Source organism: Quercus robur, chromosome 6 (assembly GCF_932294415.1).
Source record: "Quercus robur chromosome 6, dhQueRobu3.1, whole genome shotgun sequence".
Taxonomy (NCBI): domain Eukaryota; kingdom Viridiplantae; phylum Streptophyta; class Magnoliopsida; order Fagales; family Fagaceae; genus Quercus; species Quercus robur.
Window position 1 is genome coordinate 20,579,931 of NC_065539.1, and position 9,246 is coordinate 20,589,176.

Consider the following 9,246-nt stretch of genomic DNA (forward strand, 5'->3'; position numbering starts at 1 on the left):
TTCATGGACAATAATATCGCTCATGAACAAATAAGTCTCTCATGGACAATAACTAGGTCGTCCATGGACAATGATCAGATGTCCATGGACGACTAAATCGTCCATACAATGGACAGACGAACACGCAACACTTAGGAGACTTTCAACACTTGGAACGGTTACTAAACCCATAATTATCGCCATGAATTCCTCGAATAAGTTAACTTCCCTTAGCGGTTACAACTTCTCTAGCCGTTGAGGAAGTTATGTCCAAACTCATTGGCTTCCACGAATCTTGGGGAAGTTATTGGGTAAATAACCATCCCCAGGATCTTTATATAAAGGACCGGTCTGAACCAAACGAAGGGAAGAACATTCTGATACTTTACTCCCAAAAAGTTGGAACTCCATTCCTATGAGAAACTAACTTTGCCATCGGAGGGTGTTTGGCTGGTCTACTCCAGTCCCCTTTTGATTGCGTTTTCACTTTTATAGGCCTTCCACAGTCACCAATAGCCCACTGAAACCAGAGCATTCAACCTACTGATTCTGTACGATATCAGTTGGCGCCGTCTGTGGGAAAGACAATCCGATTGCTTTGCAATTTGTCTTTCTATGACAAAGGGTTGAATGTTCGAACCAGGTCAAGGGCTACCAGCCCAGGTCATCAAGAGAGCAGGGATGCTTCAAGCAACCCCCAACGTGACCGTCAATCAGCCCCAGTGATGCCACAATCCTCTGTTCAACACATGCTTTCTATGGCAGCCGCTATGGCGGAGTTAACCCAACAAAATCAAGAATTGACCAGGGAGATTAATTTGAAGAAGCAACACTATGAGGGGTACGCTAAAGGTCAAGCCCAAAATCAGGAAGATAGGGAAAATGCTGAACTAGGAAGCCAATCAAGGGGTACCACATCTAGAAGGGTGCCACAACTAGAAAGGGAAATGGATCAGATGAGAAAGGTTATAGCGGAGATGAGGGAGAACATGAGAAGGGCAAATCCAATGGAGGATCTAGTCCACAGAACAAATTCCCCTTTCACGGCTTCCATCAACGGTCACCCTTTACCCCCAAAGTTCAAGATGCCTTCATTGGATTCATACGATGGAGCACGTGACCCATTTGATCACATAGCAACTTTCAAGACTACCATGCACCTTCAAGGAGTCCCAGACGAGATTATGTGAGAGCCTTCCCTACCACTCTTAAAGGATCAGCGCGAGTGTGGTTCAGCAAAATACCCCCGAACACAGTGAGTTCATTTGAAGAATTGAGTCAGTTGTTTGTCAATAATTTCATCGGAGGGCAAAGGCACAAACGCTCTTTGTCCAATATGTTAACCATAGAACAAGGAGAGAATGAAAGCCTGTGCTCCTTTATCACTCGTTTTAACAAGGAAGCCTTAACCGTGGATGAGGTGGATGACAAGCTACTCTTGGCAGCCTTCCATAATGGGGTTAATTCTGATTTATTTATCCACAAGTTATATGAGAAGGAGCCTCAATCCATGGCTGAGCTCGTCCATTCGGCCCAGAACTTTATGAATGCAAAAGATGAGATCATAGCCAAGAAGAGGAAAAGAGCTGAAAGGATGGAAGCGCACCCTGCACACCACTCGGAACAAGGCCCTCATCCAAAGAAGGGACGGACAGAAGATAAGAAGGAACGAGATAATAGGAAGACGGGTCCCTCAGGAAGAAATCAAAACTACACACCCCTAAACGCTCCACTCGATCAGGTGCTCATGCAAATCAAAGATGACCCTTCTTTAAAGTGGCCGGAGAAGATGAAAGGAGATCCCAATAAGCGCAATAAGAATAAATATTGTCACTTCCATAGGGACCATGAGCATGACACAGATGAATGTTATGACCTAAAGCAGCAAATCGAGAATCTCATTAGACAAGGAAAGTTGAGGCACTTTGTTGGAAAGGATCATAAAGATGAGAAGTTGAAGGGAAAGATGGAAGAATCATCCCGGCCCCCGCTAGGAAATATAAGGGTTATCATAGGAGGGACTTCGACGGGATAGTCTTCCAAGTCAAAGAAGACATATCTCAAAGTGGTGCAAAACGTCCAACTCTCTGGACGATCACCAAGGACGAGATCAATGGATGAGCCGGCTATTTCATTCACCGATGAAGAGGCTGAAAGGATCCATCATCCGCATGACGATGCAATTGTCCTTACTCTTCTCATTGCAAATTATACAACCAGGAGAGTGTTAGTAGATAATGGAAGTTCAGCAGATATATTATACTACCCTGCCTTCCAACAGATGAGGCTTGGGCGGGATCAACTTCGTCTAGTGTGCTCACCATTGATAGGGTTTGGAGGAATGAAGGTGCAACCCGTAGGCAGCATTACATTACCTGTAGTGGTAGGATCATACCCGAAGCAGATAACTAAGGAAGTCAATTTCCTCGTGGTGGATTGTTCGTCCTCGTACAATGCTATTATTGGAAGACCAACTTTGAACAGTTGGAAGGCGATAACATCTACCTACCATCTATCAATCAAATTCCCTACGGAGAACGGGATAAGACAAGCACAAGGAGATCAGTTGGCAGCTAGAGAATGTTATTTAGCCATGATGGCTTTGGACGAACAGCTACAGACAATAAGTGTTGAGGAAAGAAGGGTTGTTATAGAGCCCACTGAAGTGCTGGAAGATGTTCTGTTGCAAGAAGATGATCCAGAGAAATTACCAGAATTGGAACAAGTATGAAGGAAAAGGCAAGAAAAGACCTCATCCAGTTCTTGAGAAAGAGTATCGATATTTTTGCATGGAGTCATGATGACATGCCAGGAATCGACCCAAGTGTAATCACTTATCGATTGAATGTGTATCCCTTTTCTAAGCCTGTTCATCAGAAGAAGAGAGTGTTTGCCCCTGAGTGAGATAAGGCAATCAAGGAAGAGGTTCAGAAACTAACCACAGCACAGTTTATTAAGGAAGTCTATTACCCGGATTGGTTAGCCAATGTAGTGATGGTGAAGAAAGCAAATGGCAAGTAGAGAATGTGTGTAGACTTCACTGATTTGAACAAGGCTTGCCCTAAGGATAGTTATCATTTGCCACGCATTAATCAATTGGTGGATTCTATAGCTGGCCATCAGTTGTTAAGCTTCATGGACGCCTTCTCAGGATATAATTAGATAAAGATGGACGAGGTTGACCAGGAAATGACCTCCTTTATTACCAGTCAAGGTTTGTTTTGCTATAAGGTAATGCCCTTTGGTCTAAAAAACGCAGGGGCAACTTATCAAAGGTTGGTTAATCACATGTTCGATCCACAGATAGGGCGAAATGTAGAGGTTTATGTCGATGACATGCTTGTGAAGAGCCTAGACGAGGGAAGCCATTTGGACAATCTACAGGGAACCTTTGAAACACTTAGGCGATATAAGATGAAACTGAACCCAAGTAAATGTGCATTCGGAGTATCGTCAAGAAAGTTTCTGGGGTTCATGGTTTCGCAAAGAGGAATTGAAGTGAATCCAGACAAGATCCAAGCCATATTGAACATGGAACCACCGAAGAATATCAAGGAAGTCCAATCCCTTACTGGGCGAGTTACTACTTTGAACAGGTTTGTTTCGAAAGCCACAGACAAATGTTTACCCTTCTTTAAAGTCCTCAGAAAGGCGTTCGAATGGACGAATGAATGTCAAAAGGCCTTCCAAGATCTGAAGGATTATCTCACTACGGCTCCATTATTAAGTCCGTCCGTGCAAGGAGAGGAACCGTATCTGTACTTAGCAGTGTCTCCACATGTCGTGAGTTCAGCGCTAATCAGGGAGGAAGGAAATGTGCAAAAACCCATGTATTACACTAGCCGAGCACTCAGAGGAGCAGAAGGAAGGTACCTATTGATAGAGAAGTTGGTTTTTGCACTAATAACAACTTCTAGAAAGTTAAGACATTACTTCCAAACTCATGTCATCAATATCATGACGGACCATCCGCTCAAGAAGGCAATGAACAAGCTGGAAGCTCAGGACGACTGATTCAATGGGTAGTCGAACTTAGTGAATTTGACATTTGGTACCAACCGAGAAGTGAAGGCCCAAGCCCTGGAAAATTTCATTGCAGAGTTTACTCTAAATTATGAGGACTTCGGCGGAAGAGAGGACAATAAAAAATGGGTCGTCCATGTAGACGGATCATCTACACTGCATACTAGAGGTATAGGAGTTGTTTTGCAGTCACCAGAAGGAGACAAATTAAAGCACAAGGTTCGTTTGCAATACCAAACCACTAATAATGAAGTGGAATATGAAGCCTTTTTAAAGGGATTGGAGTTGGCTAAATCTGTAGAAGCAGACTCAATACTTGTCTTGGGAGACTCTCAGTTGGTCATAGGTCAAGTAAATGGGACATGTGAAGCCAAGGAAGACAGAATGAAGAGATATTTAAAGAAGGTAATACGCCTTGTGAAGAAATTCAAAAAAGCATATTTCATTCAAATCCCAAGGGAAGAGAATGTGGAAGAAGATACTCTGGCAAAGGAAGCCTCCGCGAATGAAGCAATGGACGAGTTGGATGAAGTACAATACATGCCAAGTATAGACCTCCCAGAAATGTTACAAATAGAGAGTGATGAAAATTGGATGACCCCAATAGTGTCATACTTGAAGGACGGAAGGCTTCTAAAAGAGAAGGACAAAGCCAGGAAGCTCAGGGTTAAATCAGCCAGGTACATCCTTATGGACGAAGTATTATACAAAAGAGGTTTTTCCCAACCTTTCCTAAGGTGTTTAGCTCCGGACGAGGCGAGTTACATGTTGAGAGAGGATCATGAAGAAGCATGTGGTAACCATTCAGGGGCCAGATCACTTGTCCATAAAGTCATCCGTAGCGGATACTATTGGCCAACCATCCAAGCTAATGCTAAGGCATATGTTAAGGTATGTGATCAATGTCAGCACTTCAGTAACATTCCTAGACAGCCAGTAGAGTATCTTATGCCAATGATGGCCCCTTGGCCTTTCGCACAATGGGGATTGGATATTTTGGGGCCCTTTCCAACCAAAACTAGACAAATGAAGTTTTTGGTGGTAGGAATAGATTATTTCACTAAATGGGTGGAAGCCGAACCCTTGGCAAAAATTACACAATAGAATGTCAAGAACTTCGTCTGGAAGAATATTGTATGTAGATTCGGGGTACCTAGGGTACTAGTGTCTGACAATGGACGACAATTCAACAACACACCTTTCAAGGAATTTTGTGAACAACTTGGAATCAAGAACCATTACTCCTCACCCTCCCACCCACAAGCCAATGGCTAGGCAGAAGTAGTAAACTGATCCTTGTTGAAGATCATCAAGACTCGACTTGAATGGGCAAAGGGAGTATGGCCAGATGAGTTACCGGGTGTTTTGTGGGCTTACAGAATGACAGTGAGAACTCCCACAGGGGAAACTCCTTTTAAACTAGCCTATAGAAGTGAGGCGATTATATCGGTAGAAGTACATATGGCCAGCCACAGGGTGAAGAAGTATCAAGTTAAAGAAAACAAAGAACAGCTCCGTCTCAACCTTGGCCTTATGGACGAGGTGAGGATGGATGCAGAACACAGAACAGCAAGGTACAAAAATCTTATGGCAAGACAATATGATGCCATGGTGAAGCCCAGGCGCTTCAATATTAGAGATCTCGTCCTGAAGAAGGTTACTTTGGTAACAAGAAACCCAGCCTACGGGAAACTGGTGCCAAATTGGGAAGGACCTTATAGGGTTATCAACTGCTAGAGGTGAGGATCCTACTATTTGGAAGCTTTGGATGGACGGAGGCTAGAACACCCTTGGAATGTTGAGCACCTAAGGAAATACTATCAATAAATGCTGACTCTGGACGAAAGTGGCCACGGACGAGATACCTGGATGAGTGGAATTTAGTATTCTCGTGTTTGTTTGTTTACTACTACTATGTGTTGTGAGTATTTCAATAATCCCCTAGAAAGTACATTAGTGTTTCACTTCTGTACTATTCATGGATGAATTTGTGTGTAAGTATTTCTAATAAGGCACTGGCTCTCAAGCATGTGCCATGTCTGTGGACGAATGTTTGCATAAGTTTGGATTTCCAAATATATATATGATGTATTTTCAAGTATATACATAATTGTATGGGAATCCTTTATTTTTGTAAATTCATTCAGAATGATCCACGAAAGGTGAAACGAGCAAGGACAAATAAAATCTTTGGACGCAAGGATGTATCGTCCATAAGCTTTCCTTAAAGGAAAAATAAAACAAAGAATAAACCTAAGGTACATCCGTCTAAAGCTTAAGACGAGATGAAACCTAAGGAATGATCGTCCAAACCATGGATGAATAAAGATCGTGTAAAAGCACGAGCTCATAGACGAACCTAACCAACATAACAATCCATTACATGGACGAGCGATTGCTGGGAACAATTTCACCAAGGACGGAAATATGATCATCCTCAAATTTGAATAACGGATAAAGCTAGCCAAGAGGAACGTCATTCATAGATGAGCTGCACTTCATGGCTAAAGGATTCATTTTGCTCTATTTCGGTGATGTAATAAGAAATTCATCCATATACTCAAGACAAGATAAAATGATTTCCTAAGTGGACGAACCACATAGCCATAGAAATAGTATGGACAATGTAAATAAAGTTCATAATGTAAGATGAAAACGGAAAACATTCATTCATTCATAGAATTTAAAGAAGGGTGGACGACCCACGTCCAAAAAACCCTTAAAAGTTATGTAAATATAATTGATTGTATATAAGGCTCGTCCATAACCTTAGACAAGATAATTGTACTTAAATAAACTTGAATAAAAGAAGCAAAAATAAAGCCCAAAACAACGGGCACTTTCAAATAAAAGTAAAATAAATTTTCTAAGGAAAATATATCACTTGGGTAATCTAGTCTTGGGGTCATCTTGAGTCACTTCATTGTTAGCATCGTCCAATATGTTGACGTCCTTAGAACTCGTCTGCAGCAAGGAGCTTTCATTAGCAAGTGGAAGCTTGAAAGAATCGAAGTCCAAGTCAGGATATTTTTCCTTCGCATCAGCATGGAAGTCCTCATAGCCAGCTGCATGGTGGCTATCTAGAGCCTTCTTGTACTCGCCAGACTTCTTAAAGGCTGCTATGGCTTCTCCACATGCTTTCTCTAAGGACGAGATAAACTCAGAAACTTGTCCCTCGAGATAGACGATGCGAGTATCTTTCTCTATATTATCAGCTTTAAGTTCTTCCACCTCATTTTTTAGCTTCATCTCACTCCCTTGCAGACGATTAAAATCTTCAGTCAACCTAAGTACCTCCCCCTTTTTTAGCAGAATTTCATTGTTCAGCTCCTTAGCTTTGTCCTTAGCAGTCTTTGCCTCTGTAGCGAGCTCCTTAGCCTGGCAGGTTGCTGTATAAAATTTTGACATAGCCTGTGTATGGACGAAGGGAAGTTAGACATCCTATCCAAAAAAAAAAAAAAATTGAATGAAGACACGCAAGGACGAGTGAAACATTGACCTTAAAGAGGTCATGGATGCCAAAGCGTTCAAATTCTTTCACTGACATGTTGTAGCATTCATTAACTTCATGCTCAATGAAAATTCCTTTGAACGTCCTCCATGCGTAGCTCTCTTCCAGCACTAGGTTAGAAGGACGATCAGATGGCTCTGACGAATTAGGCTTGCGAGAAGTTTTGACTGGAGAGGGAGAAAGATCAGTCTGGAAAGGATGAATGGTTTGAACAGGCTCCACATCAACTGGAGGGTCGTCCAAGTTTACCATCAGGGGTTTGACCTTGGAAACCTTAGGAAGGGAAGCCTTACCAGGCTTTTGCTTCTTAGAACCTCGACGACTTGGAAGGTCGTCCAAATCCACAACACTGGATATTGATTTAGACTTTCTCTTCCCAATCTGGACAGAGGTCGCTTGGACAACTGGTGGTGCAGTTGGGGGTGCAGTAACATCTTCATCCCCACTAGTTATTGTTTTTTCTTTGTTTTCCCTCATTGTAGTTATCCCTACGACGAGGAAAATCAAATTTTAAGAACAAAGAAAAGAAAAAGAGAAAGAAATGAAATAGAGTGAACGACACTTACTTTGACGGGTAGTCTCTTCGTGACTGAGATTTTCAGTAGTAGGTACTGGGCCAAGCCCCCAAGCTGCTAGACGACTAAGAGTAACAAGATCTTGGAAAGTTCTCCCAGGGAAGGTATGAACTTCGTCAATCCGATCTAGGTAAAACTTGCCCAAACGTGGACGAACAACAGCTGCATCACCAAAGGAAAGAGTTAGATGATTGAAAGATAGAAAACATGTAAATAAAAACAAAATAAAATGCAAAGGAAACATACCCTCAAGACGAAGACGACCTAGAGGGCTGGTAAAAGGTAGGAAGGGGGGATTACCCACATCAGCTAGGTCCCTAGCCCAATTTCTAGAAATAATAAAAAATTCTTTTTTCCAGAGCCTGTCAGACAAGCTACGACCCTTTATTAAACTGTAATAAGAGCCCCTGGACGAGAATTGGTAAAAACCAGCAAACTTCTTTATCTCCGAGGGCTTATAACAGTAAAGGAACTCGTCCACCGTAATTGGACAGTTCCCTTCTAGTGCCTCACGCCATAGCACTTACATGGCGACTATCGTCCTCCAACCATTGGGGTTGAGCTAGTAAGGTCCAATACCCAACCTATGGAAGAGGTCTCTACAGAAGGAATTTAGAGGATACCTAAGGCCAGCTAAAAGGTAGGAAGTATATACCCCTAAACCAAAGGAAGGAGAACAACACCATTCTCCAACCTTGGGTAGACGAGGATTAAGCTCCCTAGGAATCTGATATCTATCTATAAGAGTTTTTAACTTGGCAGCGTCTAAGGTGGATGCTACCTCTGGGGCACAACTATAAATGACATCCTCCTCGTCCTCTTCCTCGTCTTGAGGAGGGCTAGGTGGCTGTCTGGACGAGCTAGCCCTAGATCCAGAAGCCATCCTACGTTGTAGTTCCTAAAATTCCTCCAAGGGAATGCTAGGAACCCCAGACGAATAATGCTCATCTGAAGAATCGCTACAGGACAAGCTAACTGCACTACTCTCATCACTACCCTCACTCCCAGAAGAATCGTCCTGGTACTCGTCTATCTCCTTCTCTAAACTACTAGATAAAGACATGGTTGAAATGAAGAAAGATTAAGATGAAAGCCTAAAAAGAAAGAGGAAATACCTGATAGAACTAGGAGGAAAGCTAGACGAGGCTCTTAGACGAG